We start from the raw sequence: 24,706 nt of genomic DNA, 5'->3' as shown, positions 1-24,706 counted from the left end.
TGGGATAGATCTGTGTTAAGGGGATCCTAGAGCTGGAATCCACAGTATTCTCTGCCTGTGTTCCTACCATGGTACCCTCCCTAGAATCAACTGCAGCATCATCCCTTTCACCCAGTATCTCACAATGGTCCCTAATACAATTAGAAAATACTTTTCTGTCCCTACTCCTGGAAATCCTCCACCCTCTGTCCCTACATAAACCCTTCATCTAATCTATGGACATGGTGCTGATGTCAATTTGCGACCTTGTGTTTTTCATTGCCTATGTGTGTTGTCTTTCTGCGTAAACAAAACCCTGGACTTATTGTACTATTGATGCAAATAGGAAATGGGCAATGTCACACCTATATACAAGCTCTTAAATACTAAGCATCCCACTTCTGCCACCAATTTTCAGAACCCTATCCAGAAGGCCACAGGGCACGCAGGGGTTACTGGGCCCAATCGTGGGTGTTGAGGACTTTTACCCCTGATGTCCCAAGGCATGAACTACTATGGATCCTGAGCAACTGAGCCAAGAATCCCTTTATCATTAAACTCTCAGGAACAGCAAAGTCCAAGCAGTACCAGACACCATTAGAGGGGAGGGGGATACTGGGGAATGAACACGGGTTCACTACTTAAAATGCATACAGCAGCAGCAATAAATCACTGTCCAGCCAAATACAGATTTTGATAGAAAAATAGAAGTATTTTATTTCTACTGCTAACAATGCAAAGAAAAAATACAGCATTAAAAAAAAACTACATAGTCCCTGTAAGATCAGAGCTGTGGTGTTTCATTAGGCGGTGCCCCTGGTCCCGCTACCTCCTCACTCCTGGCAGTAGTGGTTATTCCCCATGCACTATAAGCAATATTGATGATGCAAAAACGTGTAGAGCGCATGAATGGCTGGAGGCGTCTTGGCACTGAATAACCAATATACAGGGTAAGCCCCACCAGTATTGTCAGGTGTCCACTCTTGCTCTATCTGAAAGTCAACAGTGTTTCATGCCGCAGCCATAACTAGCAATCAAGTTCCCCCGGGGCCGACTGGTCTGAAATCAGCCTTACCCACCACCGGCAGTATGGAGGGTCCAGAATGTTCCTGAGCATACCCTGCCCATCGGCGCCTGGAGAGGCAGTCGCTGAATCAAGTGAGTTTGCCACACATGGCCCAGGTGGCTGCACTCAGCTGGTGCAAAGTTCCTCACATGCAGTTGCACCACCAAAGCAACCAGGGGCTCTTAATGGCTCCTTCTTGCGGGGTAAGTATCCACAATAGTGAGGGGGTGTGATATGGCGATCCTGAAATGGATACCTTGCCTCGCTTAGAGTGCATTGGTGCTCCCATAGCGGTCTCAATTCTCCAATGGAGGGGTGGTCATTCAGGTTACATGTCTTGTTGCTATCGGGGACCACCTCTGGCATATGGGGTTATTTACAGCAGTGATTACGTTCCTGTTTAAATTTAAAATGTTTTGCTTGCACACTCTAAGGGTGATAGCTTTTTCCAGTATGTTCTGTTTCTACATTTTTTTTTCATGTTGCATATTATTTAGTATAGTGTAAACTTGGAACTGGGTTGTCTCCATGTGTATATCACAGGCTGTGAATGTGAGACTAAAGCCAGTGTGACAGCAGTGCCTAATTTCAGCTGGTGGTTTCCAGTGCTCTGCACCATGCGGTGTTTGTTTTATTTAATAATGAGCTCAACAACAGTTGTTTATTAATTCAATATATTAAAATGACTAACACCTGTCACCAAAGCCTTTATTATAGTTTTGGGGGCACGGATGTACTGGGAACAGAAACCAGCCCTGGCAATTCCGCTCGCCTGGGACAGGGGGCGGGTTCTAGTGTTCAGCACCGCTGGTGCTTTTGTTAAAGCGGGAAATATTGGAGAACTGCTGCAAAACTGTGGGGTGGTTCTAGTGTCAAGCACCGCTGCCACTTTTGTTACAGGGGTGCGATATTGCAGAACTGTTGCAAAACTGGCCCCCAGTGACAAAGACAGCCCCCATGGGACAACAAGCGTCCCCCACTCTTCCGGCTCACCAATAAAAAGCCCAGTGCTCACCAGTCGGCCCTGTTTGGGAACCTGAAACAGTCTGAAGTGTCACACTTGTAGGAGTGTGATGGTTAATAGATGTGCTTGTACTGTCATTGGCAGCGCTGACAGAGACAATGAGTGGCACAAGCTGCCGAGGCCTCCTGACGAGGGCCATGGCACGTATGTTTTTAGAAATTAATCATTGTCCGAATGTCGGAAAGGTGTTGACAATATATGATCATCCAATTCCTGTCCTCTTTGTAGAATGCACAAAGCAATGGTCACATATTCCATTACCAATTGTAATTCTGTTCCACTGTGCAGGAAGGAGGTTCACCGTTGTTGCAACATTGAACATGCAAAAGTAGAAGACAATACATTGCTTACAGGTGAATGGATGAGTTGTATTTAGGGATTGCGAAGTAAAGGAGATGCAAGGAATTTAATTCAGGAGACAATGAAGAGGTTGCTGAGGAGGAAAGAGATTAGATGTGAGATGTGGAGAGAAAAAATTGTGGTACGTCTAACAGAGTGAACAAAAGCTAAGAATCTTTGTCAAAGCAAATAGACCTGGCTGTTTTCAGGTGTATGTCAGTTGTTGTGCTATATATATGGATGCAATAACAGAAATCTCAGAAAGGAACCAAACTGCAGGTTGGATGGCATACTTTGTGAATCACAAATATTTAGTTTACTTGTTTAAGCCATGCCCTGATTACATAGGCCATGCTCGTTTTGAAGCACCCCCACATGGTTTATCGCACTTAAAGCCCTAACATCTGCACATCGGCATATTGATCTGGCTGGAGGCATTCATTGTAAAAAGTCTGGAGTGATGCTGCCTCATTGCAAGGTCGCCTTCTCCATGTGTTGAATCCCATGATTGCAGGAGCAGCTGATTCATGCCTGTAAGATACCTCATTCCCTGTCAGAGCTGGATTGAGAACCAAACACAGCTGTGACAAAACAAAATTTCAAGCCAGCCCACTCTTCCTCCTCTCTAATTTGTCTCTCTCTATTTCTCTTTCCACTCTGTTTTTTCTCTCTCTGTCCAAAGCACCCGCTGTGTCTGCTGTAGTTGCCTGGCAGTGCTGGAGAAAGTGGCAGAGGCACCAGTTGTGGCAGAGGCACCAGCAGTGGCCCTCTACCCTTAAAAAAACAGCCTCCAGTGGCTCCAGCTCACCAGGAAAATGCATGGTGGAATGAACAGGCAGTCAGGGCTGCTCCTTGTGCGTGCTGCAGATAAGTGCTGGTAAGTTTAAAAACTCTTTCAAACCCCTATTCCGTGTCAAATATAAGCCCAATATTAGGCCAAATTGCAGTTTAAAAGTGGTCCGAGGTTGCAACCTTCAAATAATGGCAAAAATAGACATTAAGAAACATTTTAAGTATGACTCTAATGTATATGTTAATAATGTATTTATTTAAAATAATATGTTTATCAAACAAGTTTGCCTATCAAACATTTACAAAACAATTGACTAAGCCTGGTTGGAACTAGTGTAGTTTCACTCCGCGGAATACCACAGAGTTACCCATAAACTCATCGTAATTCCATGGAATTCCACAAGATTGTGCAGAATTCAGCAAACTGGTGGAAATAGGCACATTGAGCTGTGATTTAGCGCCGACAGCTCATTCTGCATTTGAAAATCAGCACAAAAAGCACCACGCAGTCCGCCGGAGTGCCCACCTTATCAACTTTGTGTTGCCGCTGCTAGTGTACATGTTGTACTCAAATGGAAGCTTTCTGATCGCAAACAGTTGCAACCTCCCACGACCACCCATGTTGGAGAAGTCTCGCCGGGTCCCCTCAACTTTATTTCAAAAACCAAAAAAATCACGAATTTGGTGCATCAGCTTGTAGTGACCCAGAGTCACAGTCAGCAGTCTAGTGTTTTGTATGCTCTACACTAAACACCCACCCACAACTGATGTCACTGGTCAGGTGACACAGTTCTAATAAAAGAGGCCGAGCGCACGTGCTCTGGGCCAGTTGTACCATGTAGCTGATGGTGTCTGCGTCAGTCCTTTACAGCATGAGGGCCCAGGGCCCCCAACATTACACAGCTCACATCTCATATGCATATTACAGACATAATTCCCAGTATTTAAATCGATCAAATTAGAACATTTCTTCATGTGACTCCAAGACCACCCATCGTAAATAATAAAATAATTCTTAGTTCCTGGAGGTCAATTTATCTAAATACTGAAAGGACTCGTACACTTCTCCCGCAAAATGCCAAAGTTAAAATAAAAAAGGGAAGTTTCTTAAAATAAATAACATATTTATTGTTAGAAATGCAATGTTTGTACAGCTCTTAAGTGTAGTGCGACTGGGAAAAGAAGCCAGTTTGTAATAGACCTATATTCACCGTGAAGGTGTTTTATAGAATGAATCATGTCATGTGCCCTACATAATTCACTATCGTTGAGATATTTTCTCCTGGGGTAACCTCTAAACGAGAAAAAAATTCAAGGTTCGTACACCTGCGATTAGCGTCCAGAATTTGGTATCTTATTACCTGTGGAATTTGTGGAACCATAGACGCTGGGGATGCATTGAAAGGGCATTTTAGCCAGGAGCCTAAGTCCGTCTGCTAACCAGGGTAAATAATTCAGCACCAAAAAAAGACTAATGGTATAGTTTTCCCTGAAAACTTTTATGAAGAGGAGTCATGCTATTGTCACCATACGATTTCAAATTTCACCAACCCAGTAATTGAGGACAGGGCTCACATCTTAAGAGATAAAATATGATCTTGCCACATTATGTTGGAAGTAAATATTAGGCCTAAATATTTTTGTGCCAGAAGATGTTCCAATATAGTATCGTTATGTTTCTATATGGACTTAACTTTCTTTAGGGTGTGATGATATCTTTGTTGTCTTTACAATTTTGCTAAGATAATTTTGGACACAATCTGTCCAAGGACATTGAGTTTTCATTTTAACCAAATGGGCATCAAGTCAAACAAAATAAAGTTGCCATCATAAAGCAGGCAGAGTTTGTGGATTCCATGTATTTTACGTGAGAAGTAATGGATTGAGAGTAGCATTAGGAAAGTTGGCAAAATAAAGTCGAAAGGCCAATACATAGCCCTTTTTAAGGCCATTACACATTGCTATCAATAAGTTTGCATGTTAACCGCAATGCAGGCCTAATTGGCTGAATGTAGCATTCACCAGATGGAAAGCATTGAACCTGGAATATTAAACTGCTGTAGCTTATAGTAAAACCTATTTCTATCCACCAGAATAAAACAGAAATATAATAAACAGCGAGCCTTGACTGACACCCGTTGATTGACCGTAAGGTTTAATGTATGTATTGCGACTTATATAGCGCAAGTATCACCCGAAGGCATCAAGGCGCTTGCCTTGGGAACCCGTACTGGCTTTTTCCCTGTGAGATAACCCCTACTGGGCATCCCCAAGGTGAAAGCCAGGCATCCCGCAGCGGGTGGGCCGCCGTAGTGGAGATTAAGCAAGCTATTGCCCAGAGTTGCAGCGTGGGACCCCATGATTAGAATAGGCACCAAGGAGAGAATTATTGAGTCCGTGGACATTTTGGGCTCAGGACCCTGCCGCGTCGGGAATTGAACCCTGGTCCCGGGCCAGACCTCTGCATCAGGGTCTGCCGCTCTAATCAGTGAGCCACACTCCTCCACACACTCCTCTAATGTTCTGTTGTCATTTCTAAACCCCTCTTGCTCAACTGGGGATTGTGGCAAATGTGTTCCACCCTTTAATCCCCTGGATTTTTCACTTTTGACTTCCCATTTTTCAGACTTTCACTGTGAGTGAGTCTTGCTACCTAACTTGGTAACGTTTCTGAAAATGTAGCAAGTTTATTTTAAGATAAGGCCACTGCTGTGCAGCTAGGGTAAGAGGTACTGGGCTGATTACACCGGAGGCTATGGGCACACACATGTGCACGTGTGCACACTGAGCTTGCAAAACTACCATCTAGCTCAGGCGGGAATCTGCGTATAGGTTGCCTGCCTTAGACGGGATCCTTCAGGGATTGGTGCTGACTTGGTTAGGCTTCATAATGTGGGTGGGCGTTCATAGAATAGGTTTGTAGTACTTACTGAAAAGCCTGTGTGCTCACTGCACTATACCATATGGGCAAAATCTGTGCCACTGCAGTATTGCCTTACTTAGGACTTGAGATACCAATCAAGTATCAATTTTAGGGTAAATATGTACCCCATGTGCAGATCCACTGCCACGTTTGTGATAACTGTACTCCTTATGACATTTTAAGTATTGTTATATTTCACTGGCTCAGCCAGGACTTTATCCCCGCTACAAGACCGAGTTGATTGCTCTGCTGGCCAGCAGTAGGATCAAGGATTCTCTACACAATGAAGCAATTAAATGTGCTTGACCTAGTTCCTGGCAGAAAAAGGTGTGAGGAGGAAGTGTGCATGTGGTAATTATCTTATCCACTGCAGCTGGCCTAGGCAAAGCCAAACCCACAGAAACAAAAAACTGAGGGCTAGACCTAGGGTTTTTAACATAGATGGGGCTTCTCTCCGAATTCTTAAGGGGAAGAGATGAGGCAGCTGTATCAGTTTGGACAGGTCCGAGGGTCCCAGGGAAGGTTGTTCCATAGAACCCTTGACGTGGACATCTAAAATGTCCCAGATTGCTATGCAGGAGGGTTTGGGGCAGGATTGGAGTAATGATGTGGTATCCTAGGACAGGGTAGAGATGCCTGTGTTTTAGAACTTTCTACCCCCACAAAAACCCTTGCGCAGGGGTGAGACACTGGACTTAGGAGCAACAATGGCAAAAGAATTCCCGGCTCAAAGGAGATGACACTTGATACCACTGAGTAGATGGACTAAAAGACATAGGGCCAGATGCATCATGCAAAGAAATAGCGATTCCTTAATTGCGATTATTAAGGAATCGCAAATAAGGACTTGCTGTTGGCTATGCATGATGAGGATAGCGAAGAAATAAGGAATCGCAAAAAGTCGCAAAATACAATAGCGATTCCATGTTAAGGAATCGCTATTGTTAAAAAACTCCAAACTCGCATTTAGCGATCCCTCTATTTGCGATATCGCAAATAGCGATATCGCAAATAGCGATTTCGCAAATAGCGGGACCGTGAAAACTCCAGAGTCGCATTGGGAGCAGGCTGATGACATCACAACCAGGAATTCAATCAGCCCATGCTGCCACCTGTGCACAGAGGAACACAGAGGCAGAAGCTGAGTGCCGGGAGAGAGAGCAGAAGAACACAAACTGCAGTCTGCTCACAGGTGGAGACAGCCATGACCCAAACAACTACAGAGGAGGGTGCAGTGGGCAGGAAGTGAAAAATCAAGTTCAGTGAGAGTGAACTTGACCTCCTCATTGAGGAGGTTGCAAACAACCATCAGAAGCTATTTGGGAAGCTCTCCCTTAAAGTGCCAGAGGCAGATAAAAGAAGGATCTGGAACCGCATTAAAGACAAGGTGAATGCTGGGGGGGTCACACACCGTAGCATAGATGACTTGAAGAAACACTGGTACGACCTGCGCAGTCATGCCAAGGAGCAGGTAGCGGAAAGGCTGAAGGAGGCGAAGGGGACTGGAGGAGGAGGCCCAACAGTCCCAGACAACACACCCCAGGAGGACATGGTTGAGGGCACAATTGAGCCAGAAGCAGTGGTGGGAGTAACGCAGCTGGACACATCCGGGGCGGCCAGTAGCACACAAGGTAAGATGCATGACAATCAACAGAACAATGTACATACTGATAGTGCCCAAATGTAAATCAACCTGCAAATTCACATCAGAAATAGTCCAGCACACATTTTACATAGGGACATTAATGCATCATGGGACTTGTAGTCAGTAGAACCCAATTGCCTGTCAGATTCCAACATAGTAAGCCCAAATGCTACCAAAATGCAGTAAAGTCATTGATGAGAGACAGTGAGAACATTAATGTATAGATTTATTAAGGTTGCTCAACTAATGCAACAACTTAAAATAACATTGCACTGTTTCACATCACAGATGCAGCTGAAGCAAACACTGATGACAGTGATATGGGAGACAGCACAAAGGTCAACCAAGAGGCTGCCGTGTCAAAACCTGTGTCACCACCACCCAAATCTAAGGCACCAGCAAAACACAGGGCCACAGTTACACCACTGCAGCCAATGGAGTCAGAACAGGAATCAATTACCGCTCCTAGTACAAGCCGTCCAAGTGCGAGCAACACAACTACACCGCAGGCACATGTCCGTCCAGGAACAAGACGCAGGCCAAGGACCTATACTTGGGCACAGGATGCAGGAACTCCCAATCAGTGGGGTGGTGTGGAGTCACAGATGGTGCGGGTGCAGCGCGTGCAAGCGAGGCACATGGGAGCCATCAACCTGCAGATGACGAAAATGAACACAAATTTGGTGCATCAGCTCACATCTCAGGTGCATATAACAGACATAATTCCCAGTATTTACATCGATCAAATTAGAATATTTCTTCATGTGACTCCAAGACCACCCATCGTAAATAAAAAAATCCTTCTTAGTTCCTAGAGGTCAATTTATCTAAATACTGAAAGGACTCGTACACTTCTTCTGCAAAATGCCAAAGTTAAAATAATAAAGGGAAGGTTTATTAAAATAAATAAAATATTTATTTTTAGAAATGCAATGTTTGTATAGCTATTAGTGTAGTGCGACTGGGAAAAGAAGCCAGTTTGTGATAGACCTATATCCACCGTGAAGGTGTTTTATAGAATGAATCATGTCATGTGCCCTACATAATTGACTATCGTTGAGATATTTTCTCCCGGAGGCCACCTCTAAATGAGAAAAACATTCAAGGTTCGTACACCTGCGGTTAGCGTCCAGAATTTGGTATTTAATTACCTGTGGAATTTGTGGAACTATAGACGCTGGGGATGCATTGAAAGGGGGTTTTAGCCAGGAGCCTAAGTCCGTCTGCTAACCAGGGTAAATAATTCAGCACCAAAAAAAGACTAATGGTATAGTTTTCCCTGAAAGCTTTCATGAAGAGGAGTCATGCAATTGTCACCATACGATTTCAAATTTCACCAACCCAGCAATTGAGGACAGGGCTCACATCTTTAGAGATAAAATATGATCTTGCCACATTATGTTGGAAGTAAATATTAGGCCTAAATATTTTTGTGCCAAAAGATGTTCCAATATAGTATTGTTATGTTTCTATATGGACTTAACTTTCTTTAGGGTGTGATGATATCTTTGTTGTCTCTACAATTTTGCTAAGATAATTTTGGACACATTCTGTCCCAGGACATTGAGTTTTCATTTTAACCTAATGGGCATCAAGTCAAACAAAATTAAGTTGCCATCATCAAGCAGGCAGAGTTTGTGGATTCCATGTATTTTACGTGAGAAGTAATGGATTGAGAGTAGCATTAGAAAGGTTGGCAAAATAAAGCCGAAAGGCCAATACATAGCCCTTTTTAAGGCCATTACACATTGCTATCAATAAGTTTGCATGTTAACCGCAATGCAGGCCTAATTGCCTGAATGTAGCATTCACCAGATGGAAAGCATTGAATCTTGAATATTAAACTGTTGTAGCTTATAGTAAAACCTCTTTCTATCCACCAAAATAAAACAGAAATATAATAAACAGCAAGCCTTGACTGACACCTGTTGATTGACCGTAAGGGGAAGCCAAGGTCTATTGTTCTGTTGCCATTTCTAAACCCCTCTTGCTCAACTGGGGATTGTGGCAAATGTGTTCCACCCTTTAATCCCCTGGATTTTTCACTTTTGACTTCCCATTTTTCAGACTTTCATTGTGAGTGAGTCTTGCTACCTAACTTGGTAACGTTTCTGAAAATGTAGCAAGTTTATTTTAAGATAAGGCCACTGCTGTGCAGCTAGGGTAAGAGGCACTGGGCTGGTTACACCTGAGGCTATGGGCACACAGATGTGCACATGTGCACACTGAGCTTGCAAAACTACCATCTAGCTCAGGCGGGAATCTGCATATAGGTTGCCTGCCTTAGACGGGATCCTTCAGGGATTGGTGCTGACTTGGTTAGGCTTCATAATGTGGGTGGGCGTTCATAGAATAGGCTTGTAGTACTTACTGAAAAGCCTGTGTGCTCACTGCACTATACCATATGGGCAAAATCGGTGCCACTGCAGTATTGCCTTACTTAGGACTTGAGATACCAATCAAGTATCAATTTTAGGGTAAATATGTACCCCATGTGCAGATCCACTGCCACGTTTGTGATAACTGTACTCCTTATGACATTTTAAGTATTGTTATATTTCACTGGCTCAGCCAGGCCTTTATCCCCGCTACAAGACCGAGTTGATTGCTCTGCTGGCCAGCAGTAGGATCAAGGATTCTCTACACAATGAAGCAATTAAATGTGCTTGGCCCAGTTCCTGGCAGAAAAAGGTGTGAGGAGGAAGCGTGCATGTGGTAATTATCTTATCCACTGCAGCTGGCCTAGGCAAAGCAAAACCAACAGAAACAAAAAACAGCTGGCTAGACCTAGGGTTTTTAACATAGATGGGGCTTCTCTCCAAATTCTTAAGGGGAAGAGATGAGGCAGCTGTATCAGTTTGGACAGGTCCGAGGGTCCCAGGGAAGGTTGTTCCATAGAACCCTTGACGTGGACATCTAAAATGTCCCAGAATGCTATGCAGGAGGGTTTGGGGCAGGATTGGAGTAATGATGTGGTATCCTAGGACAGGGTAGAGATGCCTGTGTTTTAGAACTTTCTACCCCCACAAAAACCCTTGCGCAGGGGTGAGACACTGGACTTAGGAGCAACAATGGCAAAAGAATTCCCGGCTAAAAGGAGATGCCACTTGATCCCACTGAGTAGATGGACTAAAAGACATAGGGCCAGATGCTTCATGCAAAGAAATAGCGATTCCTTAATTTCGATTATTAAGGAATCGCAAATAAGGACTCGCTGTTGGCTATGCATGATGAGGATAGCGAAGAAATAGGGAATCACAAAAAGTCGCAAAATACAATAGCGATTCCATGTTAAGGAATCGCTATTGTTAAAAAACTCCAAACTCGCATTTAGCGATCCCGCTATTTGCGATATCGCAAATAGCGATATCGCAAATAGCGATTTCGCAAATAGCGGGACCGTGAAAACTACAGAGTCGCATTGGGAGCAGGCTGATGACATCACAACCAGGAAGTCAATCAGCCCATGCTGCCACCTGTGCACAGAGGAACACAGAGGCAGAAGCTGAGTGCCGGGAGAGAGAGCAGAAGAACACAAACTGCAGTCTGCTCACAGGTGGAGACAGCCATGACCCAAACAGCTACAGAGGAGGGTGCAGTGGGCAGGAAGCGAAAAATCAAGTTCAGTGAGAGTGAACTTGACCTCCTCATTGAAGAGGTTGCAAACAACCATCAGAAGCTATTTGGGAAGCTCTCCCTTAAAGTGCCAGAGGTGGATAAAAGAAGGAATAAAGACAAGGTGAATGCTGGGGGGGTCACACACCGCAGCATAGATGACTTGAAGAAACACTGGTACGACCTGCGCAGTCGTGCCAAGGAGCGGGTAGCGGAAAGGCTGAAGGAGGCGAAGGGGACTGGAGGAGGAGGCCCAACAGTCCCAGACAACACACCCCAGGAGGACATGGTTGAGGGCACAATTGAGCCAGAAGCTGTGGTGGGAGTAACGCAGCTGGACACATCCGGGGCGGCCAGTAGCACACAAGGTAAGATGCATGACAATCAGCAGAACAATGTACATACTGATAGTGCCCAAATGTAAATCAACCTGCAAATTCACATCAGAAATAGTCCAGCACACATTTTACATAGGGACATTAATGCATCATGGGACTTGTAGTCAGTAGAACCCAATTGCCTGTCAGATTCCAACATAGTAAGCCCAAATGCTACCAAAATGCAGTACAGTCATTGATGAGAGACAGTGAGAACATTAATGTATAGATTTATTAAGGTTGCTCAACTAATGCAACAACTTAAAATAACATTGCACTGTTTCACATCACAGATGCAGCTGAAGCAAACACTGATGACAGTGATATGGGAGACAGCACAAAGGTCAACCAAGAGGCTGCCGTGTCAAAACCTGTGACACCACCACCCAAATCCGAGGCACCAGCAAAACACAGGGCCACAGTTACACCACTGCAGCCAATGGAGTCAGAACAGGAATCAATTACCGCTCCTAGTACAAGCCGTCCAAGTGCGAGCAACACAACTACACCGCAGGCACATGTCCGTCCAGGAACAAGACGCAGGCCAAGGACCCATACTTGGGCACAGGATGCAGGAACTCCCAATCAGTGGGGTGGTGTGGAGTCACAGCTGGTGCGGGTGCAGCGCGTGAAAGCGAGGCACATGGGAGCCATCAACCAGCAGATGACGAAAATGAACACAAACATATCTGTAATCGCTGAGAGTGTGAGTGAGCTCACTACTGCTCTAGTGGAAGCACACAGAGAATCCAACAACACCCTGCTGGAGGTGGCGCGTGTGATGCAGGAGGGACACACCACACAGAGGAGGAGGCATCACCAGTTTGTCACCTGCATGGGCGCCTATATCAGGTCCAACAACAAGATCTGCGCAAGCATGGCACAGCTGTCACGTCGGTCTGTGGAAATGCAGATAGATATGGGCCATTGTTGTGGGGATGTGTCCAAGGCACTCGGCCAAATTACAACTGCCGTTGAACTGATGCAGTCTAGCACTGGTGGTCAGGGCGATGTTACAGGGGAAGAGGGTAGTGAGGCATCCAGCCTAAGCAGTCTCACTGCGCCACTCACCACTGTCAGGAGGAGCAGTAGCCGTAGACAAGCACCTCCCACTGCATCCGGGAATGCAGATGCAGATGCAGGAGAAAGACATTTGGGTGTGAGAGGGAGTAGACGCTAAACCTAATCAGAGGGGTGTAATACATCATGGTGACGTAACCATGTACAAGACTATCTTTGTGACTGCATTACAAGTCCTTTGTGTGTCTCTTGTGTCCTTCAGTGCATGCAGTTAATGTGCTAATGGACACCATCTCTGTTCAATTTCACACCCCTACCGCCTGACGTGGTAATAAATAGTTCACCTTCAAATGCAAATGAGTGTTGTGTGTCAATATTACATACCTTAGAAATAATGCAGGGTGATGTCTGTACCTTTTGTTTGTCCCTCCGCTGAACTCCCAAGATGTGCCCGGCGTGGTTGTGCTGGGGGCTGGTTGCCCTCTTTGTCGGATTCTTCAATAGGGATACCTCTCCTTGTTGCTATGTTGTGCAACATTGCACATGCCGCAATAATCCTGCAGTATGTTTCCGGTTGGTACAGCATTGCTCCTCCAGTTTTATGCAGGATGCGAAAGCGACTCTTGAGCAATCCAAATGTCCGTTCTATTACATTACGTGTCCTGATGTGGGCTGCATTGTACCTCTGTTGTTATGGGCTGGCTGGGTTCAGGTATGGAGTCAAGATATAATGCCTCACCGCATATGCACTGTCACCTACAGAGTTATGAACAATATGTTAGTGTCAGGTATGCATTGCCATTACCTAAGTCAGTGATGAGTATTGTATTACACTTACCTAGCAGGTGTCCATTGCCAAAATCCCCCCTGAGCAGACGTGTGTGCAAGCCACTATGGCGGAAGATGTAGGAATCATGAGTGCTTCCAGGGTATTGTGCAACGAGGTCGGTGATGATGTTCTCAGCATTGCACACTGCTTGGACATTAATTGAGTGATATGCTTTCCGGTTGCGAAATATATACTCATTTACGGCAGGGGGACATATGGCTACATGGGTGCAATCAATGCATCCGATCACGTGTGAGAACTGGGCTACTTGGTAGAAGTCCTGTTTTGTTTGGCTCAATTCCTGTGGGGTTGTGGGGAAGGTGATGTGGTTGTTGATCACAGTCATCATGGCGGCCAGGAAGGATTTGAAGAACCGCGAGAGGGAGCTCTATGATACCCCTCCAGCTTCTGCCACTATATCCTGGAAGCTACCTGACACAAGCAGGTGCAGGCTACATAGCATCTGGACATGAGTAGGGATTTCCTGGGTCCTACGTGTTTGGCGCTGCCATAGTGGGTCCAATTCATCTATTAAGTCTAGTATCATTGCTGCATTCATCCTGTACTTGTCATACATTTGCTCATGAGTCTGTCCCAACAATGTGATGCGCAGCCGGAAGATTCTCTGCTGGATTCTCCTTCTGGCCTGGCCTGCTGCAATTATCCTCCTCCTCCTCGCAAAAATGTAGAGCCCTGCCATTGTGGGAGGCCACTATGACCTCATGGGTCTGATGTAAAGCAGGTGAGTGGGATTTTTTTTTTTTACCACCTGATTGTGATTCCCTTTAAACTGCTATTGCTAAATTGCGAATTTAGATGTAATCGCAATTAGCGAGTTTTCATGCATCGGATTAGCGATTTTCTTGCGAAATCGCAATATTGATATTGCGATTTTGCAATATGTTTCACAGTATCCTTGGGTTCTCGCTAATTGCGATTCGCTAAGGGGGTTCTACCTTGATTCTGCGATTTTTATTGCGAATTTGCATTTTTGCATTTGAGATTTCGCTTTTTGCTAGGTTTTCACTTCATGAATGGCTTTTCTTTCTTTTGCGATCGCAATTGGTAATTCGCACCAGTTGCTATCGCTATTTTGGTTGATGCATCTGGCCCTTCAACTCCAACTGGCACCCAGGACTATGATGGATTTCTTCAGGACCAGTGGCGCTGGTCCCCAAATGTCCATGAGAAACAGTTGGTGGAATAGGGTGAACAACTGGCAAGAGTGCAATTTCAGGATGGTGAGTGTAAAAATTCAGGAAAAAGGGTCAAAATTCAAGGCAAAAATTCGGGACAGAAGGTCAAAATTCAGGAAAAACTTGTGAGATGTAAAGAGGCATGCATAGGATGTAGCTAATTGGGACCTGCGGTGCTGGACTAGAGTGGACCCTTCCACTGGCCTGCTGTATGTGTCAGATCGTTTCAAGCATTCCATTTCTGTTCAGCTGTTGATGAGTGGTGTAGGGGCTGGTACAGTACTGAGTGATGGGCAAGACCCATAGTGGGCATGTCTTGTGTGAGGGTAAGAGCGAGAAGCAGGAAAAGGAAGTTATTAACCAGCCTGCATGAGCTATAATTGGCTGCACACTGCTGAGCATTATCATATTATTCTGGGTCGGAGTGGTTACATAGGAGTTTACATTACTATATAATGACCTGGCTAGTGGCTAGCCATATATCAGCCCTTTGTAGTTAACCTGTATATTGGAAATAGATTACTGCCTGGGCTGTTTCATTTATGTGACCTGTAAACTACAGATTCACACTGATGCACAGAAGTGTGCTACAGGATAGAAACTGTACACACTGTTAAGGCATAACTGTGGGCAGGAGGAGGCACTGTCTTTTACATACAGAACATTTTCTATTGAATGGAAGCAAAATGCCAACATGCAGTTTTACTGATAAAACTATATAACGCACAAATACTAATATGTGGAAATGTGGTTTCAGCAAATATGTATCATTTGAACATGACAAAGTAAAGTGTCTTGATTGTTTTGATCCTATTAAAACAATGTTTCCAGCAGACTTCTGAATTACAAACAAGTGGTCCATTTGGGGTTTTCTAACTGCTGATATGTTTTGAAATATTTGCACACTTCATTTACAGATATTTAAAAGTTGTGTGTTACAAACAAACTGACAGCTTACAGCAGGGGTTAAGCGGCATTATAATTGGGTAAAAATATCAGTTAAAACTATAATTCTCACCCTTGCTATGCACAGCTTCGTCTTCAATTATGTTGTTTCAAATGTTGCAGTAATGTTATCAATGATGTCATGGAACACATAAAGAGTTTTCGAATACGTGAGTTAATTAGCACTGCATTGTAAGGGTGTGAGTTATAATTACTTTGGGGTACAAGAAATTTTTTGGGGGGGCGTAGATTTGCTTATTTATTTTAGTACGAGTAGTAATTTGGAAATACATATCTAAAGGTCAAAGGTTAAGAATTCTAGATCTGGTCCTTCAAAATTTGGGAAAGTACATAAACTAAGGGGGTTGCTATTCTAACTTCAATCACAGTAGCATTTTGGCAATGTGCAGTAACTAAGAAGGTTAGATGTACTATTTTAACTACAGTCCACAAAAATTGGGGAACAAGCTTACATTTGTGGGGTGAGTTTTAGTTTTCTAATTCCAAACTCACAAATAATAGTCAAAGTATACACGTTGGAGAGAAGAGTTATTTTCTTTTTTCTAACTCAAATATCAATGACATTAGTAACAGAGGATATATTGAGGAGAATCAGATATATCATTCTAACTTCACTCCCGCACATATTTTGGAAAGTGCATATATTTGGAGGAGTGGGTGGAGATTCCGAATTCTAACACTACCCTTTCCGAAATTGTGAAAAAATCATACATTGGTCAATTTATATATTGTGTTATTGTCTTACTTACTATTCTTGCTCCACTATATACCTTGTTCATACAAGTGAGGTTATCTTAGGTCCTGAATAATCACCACATGATTAATTCTCCTGATAAGCTAGAAACATGTCGGCCCACTGGATTCACTAAGCTATGCAGGACCATTATATCCTATGAAAGCACTCACCATTTTAACTAGACAAGTGAACTCATTACATTAAATAGGGTTCTTGAGGATCACTTAGTCTATTTTAATACACTTTTCACTCCTATATCACTTTACTACAAATCTACACTTTCAACCCACACACCTGCACTACATCGAGCAGCATTACCAAAAAATAGATTTCTGTCAAAGAGGCCCTTGAGGGTGCCCTTCGGGCATTCCAGTGCTGGCCCAACGAGGCGCCTGCCCAATGATGAAGCAGGACACCCACATGGGTGTATGAGGGCACTTGCTCCTATTGGAGCATACTTCACCTCTGAGTCAGACGGTTCTATTACCCGCAATGCCAGTATCCTAGCTACCTCATCCTTAATGCTGGTGCTGACATGGTCAGACAACCTGTACTGTTTATTATTGACAGGTGGGCTGTCACCAATGTCAATGTGGTGCACACACCACTCAGTGATTCCTGGTGTCAAATAGAACAGTCCAGCAAACTGCTCCAGCACCTGCTTGCAGTCTCCGTGCTGCTGGTCTGTCAATCTGGGAGAGAGTACCACTCCCTCCACTGACCCATCTTGCACATTATTGGAGAGGAGGTCAGGCTCTGGCTCAGTTATCGCCTCTAGTCCCTTGTCAGTGACCCGTAACATAGTCATATCTGCTCTGTCATGGTGGAGTTTCAATATATTCACATGCAGGATCCTATGAGGGATCCTGGGGGTGCCAAGGTCAACCAGATAGGTAACTACACCTTTCTTTTCTAAGATTGCATAGGGCCCACTCCACTTGTCATTGAGGGCCCTGGGAGCCACAGGCTACAACACCCACACCAACTGTCCTGGGGTATTCACAGGCATAGTAGCCTTCTGATCATACAAGTGCTTCATGAGCTCATGGCTAGCCTCATGTTTTCTGCTTGCCTTTTACATGCACTGTGCCATTCTGGATCTCATGCCTATCACATAATCAGCACATTGTCCTTTGCTTCTTTGAGAGGCTTCTCCAAAGACTCTCTCAGATGGCACAGTGCCCCCTCACAGGGTGTACAAACAGCAACTCAAAGGGACTAAAAACATCCCCTTTCTGTGGGACATTCGGTATGCAAACATGTGGCATGGGAGGAGAACATCCCATCTCCTGCTGAGTTTCTCCGACAACCCCTTGATAATGCTCTTGTTGAACCTCTCAACCAGACCATTTGTCCAAGGGTGATAGGAGTGGTGAACTTGTAGTTGACACCACAATCATCCTATACCACAGTCAGATAGTTGGACAGAAAGTGTGTGCCCCTATCTGACACCACCTCTTGAAAAATCCACTCTGGTGAACACATCAAGCTGTGCTCTAGCCACTGCAAGGAACATATGGTTTAAGGGGTATGACTTCAGGGTACCTGTTGGCATGGTCCACTACCACCAAGATATACCTACTCCCTGATGCATTAGGTGGGTCCAGGAGACCAACAATGCCCATCTCCAACCTCTCAAATGGAACCCCAACCACTGACAGTGTTATTAAGGAAGCCTTTGTCTTGCCCTATGCCTTGCCACTGGGCCTGTCAGGTGACACAGGTACTGCAAAACTACTTTAACTTTTTAGACATAAGGAGCAAGTAGAAATGGTTTACCAACTGGTTCCATGTGTTTGTCTGTCCCAAATATCTTGGCAAGTGGATATCATAACCCAAGGTCAGGATGAACTCTCTGTACTCCTGGGGCACCACCAACCTCGTGGTGGCCCTTCCCTGAGGCTTCTGTCCTCAGTATAAAGCAGTCCATCTTCCCGGTAGATTCTGTAAAATCCACTGTTATACCCCTCCTCTTGCTTAGAAGCAATCTCAATCTGCCTCAATCTCTCAAGGATGGGTAAATCTCTCTGTCCCTTACTAAACTCTGGAGGTTCCACCTGCTCCTGTCAATTCTGCCAAATTTGACAGCTCTGACAGGGTTGGAGTCCCTCCCTCAAAGGCCAGATCCTCCACATCAGAGTTTGATTCCTCCTGCACCTCTGGAGTTCCCTGGTCTGGATCACCAGGCGCATTGCCCTTGTCCTTGGATGCTTGGCCCTTTGCTCTAGGGTCCAAGTGCCCACCCTTTCACTTCTAGATAGTTGGTGGCCTAGTTACAGCACATACACACTCGGGGAGCTCTAATATTTTTATAAGGAGATCTCTTTCCACCTCTGACCACTCAGATGCTTCAATATCATTGCCCAGAAAACACTGGACTAGGAGCACAGGAAACACAGCTACCTCTATAGAGCCTATCACTCATCTTAATTCCAAACCCACCACAGACATAGGATGGAGTTTGCTAGTTCTGTCAGCATATGTCACCTGGATAAACTCAAAGCAAACACAAGGAGATGATGGAGGGAGCACTGAAACATTTGGTAGCAAAAAAGCCCCCTGGTTCAATGATGGCCTTAAGAAATCCAAGAAGATCTGTCGCACCCTCAAGAAAGCCTGGTGAAAAAACCCAACCACTGACAACCTGACCACCTTCAAGAACGCCACCCGCAAACACCACCAACTGATCCGATACACCAAGAAATCAGCACTCAAGGATCGACTCGACAACAACGCCCACAACAGCAAGGAACTATTCAACATCGTCAAAGAGTTTACCAACCCCACTGCCGGCACCAATGACATCACTCCCTCCCAAAACCTCTGCGACTCTCTAGCCTCGTTCTTCCACAACAAAATCGCTGACATACATAACAGCTTTGGAGACCAGTCCACCCCACCCTCCTCCGAACTAAAACCCCCCTCCAACAACCTTTGCGCCTGGGACCCAATCACCACTGAAGACACCATCCGCCTGATGAACTCCATCCACTCAGGATCGCCAACCGACCCTTGTCCCCACCACATTTTCAACAAAGCAGACTCCATTATCGCACCCCATCTCCGAGACGTCATCAACTGCTCCCTCAACTCCGCTACCTTCCCGGAAAGCTGGAAACATGCTGAACTCAGCGCCCTCCTGAAGAAACCCACAGCAGACCCCACTGAACTTAAGACCTACCGCCCGATTTCGCTCCTCCCATTCCCTGCCAAAGTAATTGAGAAAGCCGTCAACAGTCAGCTTGCCACCTTCCTCGAATCCAACAAATCCCTCGACCCTTCACAGTCCGGCTTTCGAGCCAAACACAGCACCGAGACCGCCCTCATCGCAGCAACAGATGACATTCGAACTCTACTGGACAACGGAGAAACAGCTGCCCTCATCCTACTTGACCTCTCCGCAGCCTTCGACACAGTCTGTCATAGCACCCTTATACAACGCCTCAACAACGTCGGAGTACAAGGAAAAGCATTGGACTGGATCATCTCGTTCCTCGCCGGAAGAACCCAGAGAGTCCGCCTCAAGCCTTTCAGATCAGAGGCCACCGAAGTCATCTGCGGCGTACCACAAGGATCATCACTAAGTCCAACCCTCTTCAACGTATACATGAGTCCCCTCGCATCCATAGCACGCCAACACAACCTCAACATCATCTCCAACGCAGACGACACCCAGCTGATCCTCTCCCTCACCAAAGATCCAAACACCGCCAAAACCAACCTACACGAAGGGATGAAAGAAGTAGCTGAGTGAATGAAGAACAGCCGCTTAAAACTGAACTCGGACAAAATGGAAGTCCTCATCTTAGGATCATCCCCCTCCGCCTGGGACGACTCATGGTGGCCACCGGCCCTGGGAAATGCACCCATACCAACGGACCACACACGTAACCTGGGCTTCATCCTGGACTCCTCCCTCTCGATGACCAGACAAGTCAACGCCGTCTCATCATCATGCTTCAACATTCTACGTATGCTCAAAAAAATCTTCTGCTGAATCCCCACCGAAACAAGAAAGACGATCACCCATGCACTGGTCACAAGCCGACTGGAGTACGGAAACACCCTTTACGCCGGAACGACAGCCAAACTACAGAAAAAACTCCAATGCATCCAGAACGCCTCAGCCAGACTCATCCTAGACATCCCCCGCCATGCTAACATTTCTGGTCACCTAAAAGACCTCCACTGGCTCCCCGTCAACAAGAGAATAACGTTCCGTCTCCTCACCCACGCACACAAAGCCCTCTACAACCTAGGACCCGAATGCCTCAACACGCGCCTGTCCTTTTACACCCCCACCCGCCAACTACGATCGTCCAATCAAGCCCTCTCCGCTATTCCACGCATACAAAGATCCACCATGGGGGGAAGATCCTTCTCCTACTTAGCGGCCAAGACCTGGAATTCTCTCCCCTCCGACCTCTGCCTTACACAGAACCACCTCTCCTTCAGAAAACAACTAAAAACTTGGATATTTGCTAAGTAAAGCACCCCCCTCCCTCAAGCGCCTTGAGACCCTCTGGGTGAGTAGTGCGCTATACAAATTTTTGAACTTGAACTTGAACTCACTCACTTTGCCACCCCAATTCAGACCCAGCCATATGCAAATCAATCTTGATCCTGTGCCTCATGGGAACAGTCCAACCCAAACTGCCAGGCCAGGTCCTCCCTGGACCGGAAACAAGCATCCTAGGACCATTTTTGGAGTAGCACCTGGGGATGGCAACTCACCCTGACTTACATCGAGCTGCATTAGCCTGCAGACCATATCTGTCTGACGACCCAATAGTAGATATCCAACTCTCCACACAATGGATGGGCACTTTGAAGGACCGCTTTGCACCTCCAGGTCAATGAAATATCTGCCCACATAAGAAACCCTCTGCCCCATTATACACTCAAACTCTGAAAGAATCACAAACTCTTTATAGGACTTGAGAACGCAGGTGGCGTCTAAACTATGAGAAGGCCAAACTAACTAAATTCAAATCTGCTCTTAAAAACAATCACATCCATATCAAAACAGCTAAAAAAGCCTACTACACGGAAATGCTTAAAAAGGCAAGCTCAAATCCCCAAAAATATTTTTAAAATAGTCAACACCTTTGCAAATCCAAAATCACTGCAACAAGAGATCCCCCCATTGCAGCTCCTCTGCGATAGCATATCAGAATATTTTTAACAGAAGGTTCAATCATTACAATGAGATTTTATCCCACCTTCCCGCCCCTCCACCAATAACAATGCCGCTGCAGGCAAAAAAAGACCGCACCTACATATGTTTGAATCTATCAGTCTGGACCAATCTAATGGGCAATTCTCGCCATCAAATCGGGTTCCCCCTTCAACCCCTGCCCTCCCTTGATCCTACACACCCTTATCTATATTGTAAACCCAATAATGAACGAAATAATTAAGGACTCCTTGTCATCGGCGAAAATACCTATAGAATGGAAGCTCGCAGCAGTTAAGCCATTACAGAAAAAACAACTTGCGGACACTCTCAACTCCTTACTGCCATGTCTTAGTAAGATCACTGAAAAACTCACCAATTTCCAACTCGCAACCTACCTGGAGGAATCATATATCCTACACCCCGACGAATCTGGTTTCAGACCCCAACATTCAACAGAATGAGCTTTCTTGTATATGGCTGAATCTCCTAAAGCAGCTCTTGATCAAGGGAAGAATGCGATTCTGATATTATTAGACCTATCGGCCGCGTTTGACAAGGTCTCACATGTCATCATTCTAGACCGTCTCGAATCCTAAGGCATCTCTCATTCAGCCCTGACTTGGCGTAAAGCGTTCTTGCAGAGTTGCAGACAAGTGATCACCCTCGGTCACTATAAGTCAAAAGAAAAACCCCTGTTGTCCGGTGTCCCACAAGGGCCCATTCTGAGCCCGGTGCTCTGTAATGCCTACATGGCTCCATTGATCAGCCTGATGTCGTCCTTTAATATAGACACCATCTCAGATGCGGACGATATGCAGTTAATTTTGGTCCTAGACAGAAACACCACACAAACGGAAGAAAATTTCCGCCTATGTCTTACAGCCACCTTCCAATGGATGAAGACCAACCACCTGAAATGTAACTCTGAAAAGACAGAAATCCTTCCAATGGGACAAGGGAACATGTTCTTTCCCATCATATGGGGTCTAGTTAACACCCCCTCCTCCAAATACAGTAAAAGTAGCCAGAAATTTGTGAATCAAATTTGATGCCACACTCCCCTTCAACCAACAATCATTAGCAGTTGCTGGAACCTGCTTTCACATCATAAAATCATTTAAAAAGATATTTGATCTGCTCCCCATAGCAGTTTGACAGGCTATTGCGGTGGCCCTAATCACGTCTAGATTGGACTACTGCAATAGCCTGTATGCAGGGACAAACAAGTCAGTCTTACACAAACTTCAAATGGTCCAACATGCAGCAGCACTTTGTTGGACCCGGCCTTTTTGGCAGGTTCACCCGAGACTTTTTGCTTTTTCCTAGCCTGTTTCTGGAACCTGGTGGTGGTGACTTTAGGCCTCTGCGTACTTTTTCACTGTGGTACAGTGTAAAGTGCGTGAGCTCTCTGTGTATGTGTGGTGAGTGACCTGCCCTCCCATAGGAATGAATGGGGAATTTGTATGCCCATGGTAGTTCCTGATGTGTGGGGAGTGCAGGGTCGAGTTTGGTATGTGCGAACTTGTGAGATTGAATGCTGCGCAATGGGATATGTGGCATGATTGCGTCTAGTGTAGAAGTGCCACTTTTAGAAGTTGGCATATTTGTGTAATTTGTGTCTGGCGTGTGATTGGCTGGTGAGCATGGCTCCAAGAGTCTGGGAGGGTCTGCCCCGGTGGTGGATGGAGTGTTTAGCATGCTGATGTGAGGGGAGGAGTGAGCCTGGGCCTGGTTGTGGATTGACCGTCTGGTTTGAGGGTCCTGACTGAGGCTGGGTTTTCCCCACACAATGCTGGCTCCACCCCCTGAGGTGCGTCTGATGTCCCTAGCCTGGCCAGTGAAAGGAATTCCCTATAACCAGTTCTAGCTGGTTCTCACACTGCCTGCACCCTGCTAGACAAAATAATTCACTGTATAAAAAGGGGCTGTGTCCCCTTACAAAATGTTCTTGTTTCTGACTTGAATCCACCAGGGGCGGGTTCTGCCCAGCCCCTGGATGCCTGGAGGATTTCTGGGGGACCCCTCTGCCTTGCCTGGGCTGATAGGGGGACTTTGCTTTGCCCTGGATACCTGATGGACTTGTCCTGGATACTGAAGGACTTTGCCTGGACTTTGCTGGCTTGCGGCGCCTGGAAGCGCTGCATCTTGACCCTTAGCGCCAGAGAGCGCTTTATTACACCCCTAAGCGCTTGGGAGCGCTGGGTTTTATTTATAGCACTGGGTGCGCTTTAATTGTCTCCTAAGCGCTTGGTAGCGCTTTGATGCCCTTTCGCAGCTGCCCACGCCGCATATTCACTTTTATTATTTATTTTGAGGGAGCCCACCCCTCTTCAGCCCCTTATCACTGCTGCTGCCCGGGGCCTGAATATGCTGAAGATTAATCACCGCCATCGGCCCGGGCCGCGTTCATCGTCGGAGCGGCCACGCTGTGATTGGCTCGCTCTGTGGGGCTCGACTGGAGAGGCCGCGCTGTGATTGGTCAGGAGTGGAAGTCCCGCCCCACAGCAGCGGAGCGAGAAGGAAGCTGACTGCCAGGTCCCCCGGGGGCTCCCGAGTGTAGGGAGGGCCCCGGAGGTTTTGCTGATCTCCCGGGAGGCTGGGATCCCACCCACCTCCCAGGACGCCCCGGCCGTGGAGTAGAAGTCTTGCGCAAGGCACCGCGGCGCTGAGAGGAGCCACGGCAGAGAGGAAGGATGCCGTGGACTGCACCAGGTGAGTGGGGGCCCCGGGGCTGTGCTAGGGAGAGGGGGGGCGTCGGGGCACATTGCCGGTGCCCGCCCCCCTCCGTCCGCAGTTATTACAAAGCCCACGAGGGCTCTGGGGGCCATTGGCTTATTGAGTCCCCAGGAGGGGGACTCCCGCAAAAGCGGAGGCATTTGGTTGAAGCCCGGAGAGGCTCAAGGTGGCTCATTTTGTTTAATTAGAGCCCTGAGAAGGCTCCGGGGACACTACTTGGTGTTTGAGCCTAAAGAGATGCTCCAACGACGGGGCACAGTTGTTTTTGAGCCCCGAGGCTCCAC

Source organism: Lissotriton vulgaris, chromosome 6 (genome assembly GCF_964263255.1).
Source record: "Lissotriton vulgaris chromosome 6, aLisVul1.2, whole genome shotgun sequence".
Taxonomy (NCBI): domain Eukaryota; kingdom Metazoa; phylum Chordata; class Amphibia; order Caudata; family Salamandridae; genus Lissotriton; species Lissotriton vulgaris.
Note: the sequence above shows the minus strand (reverse complement) of the source record.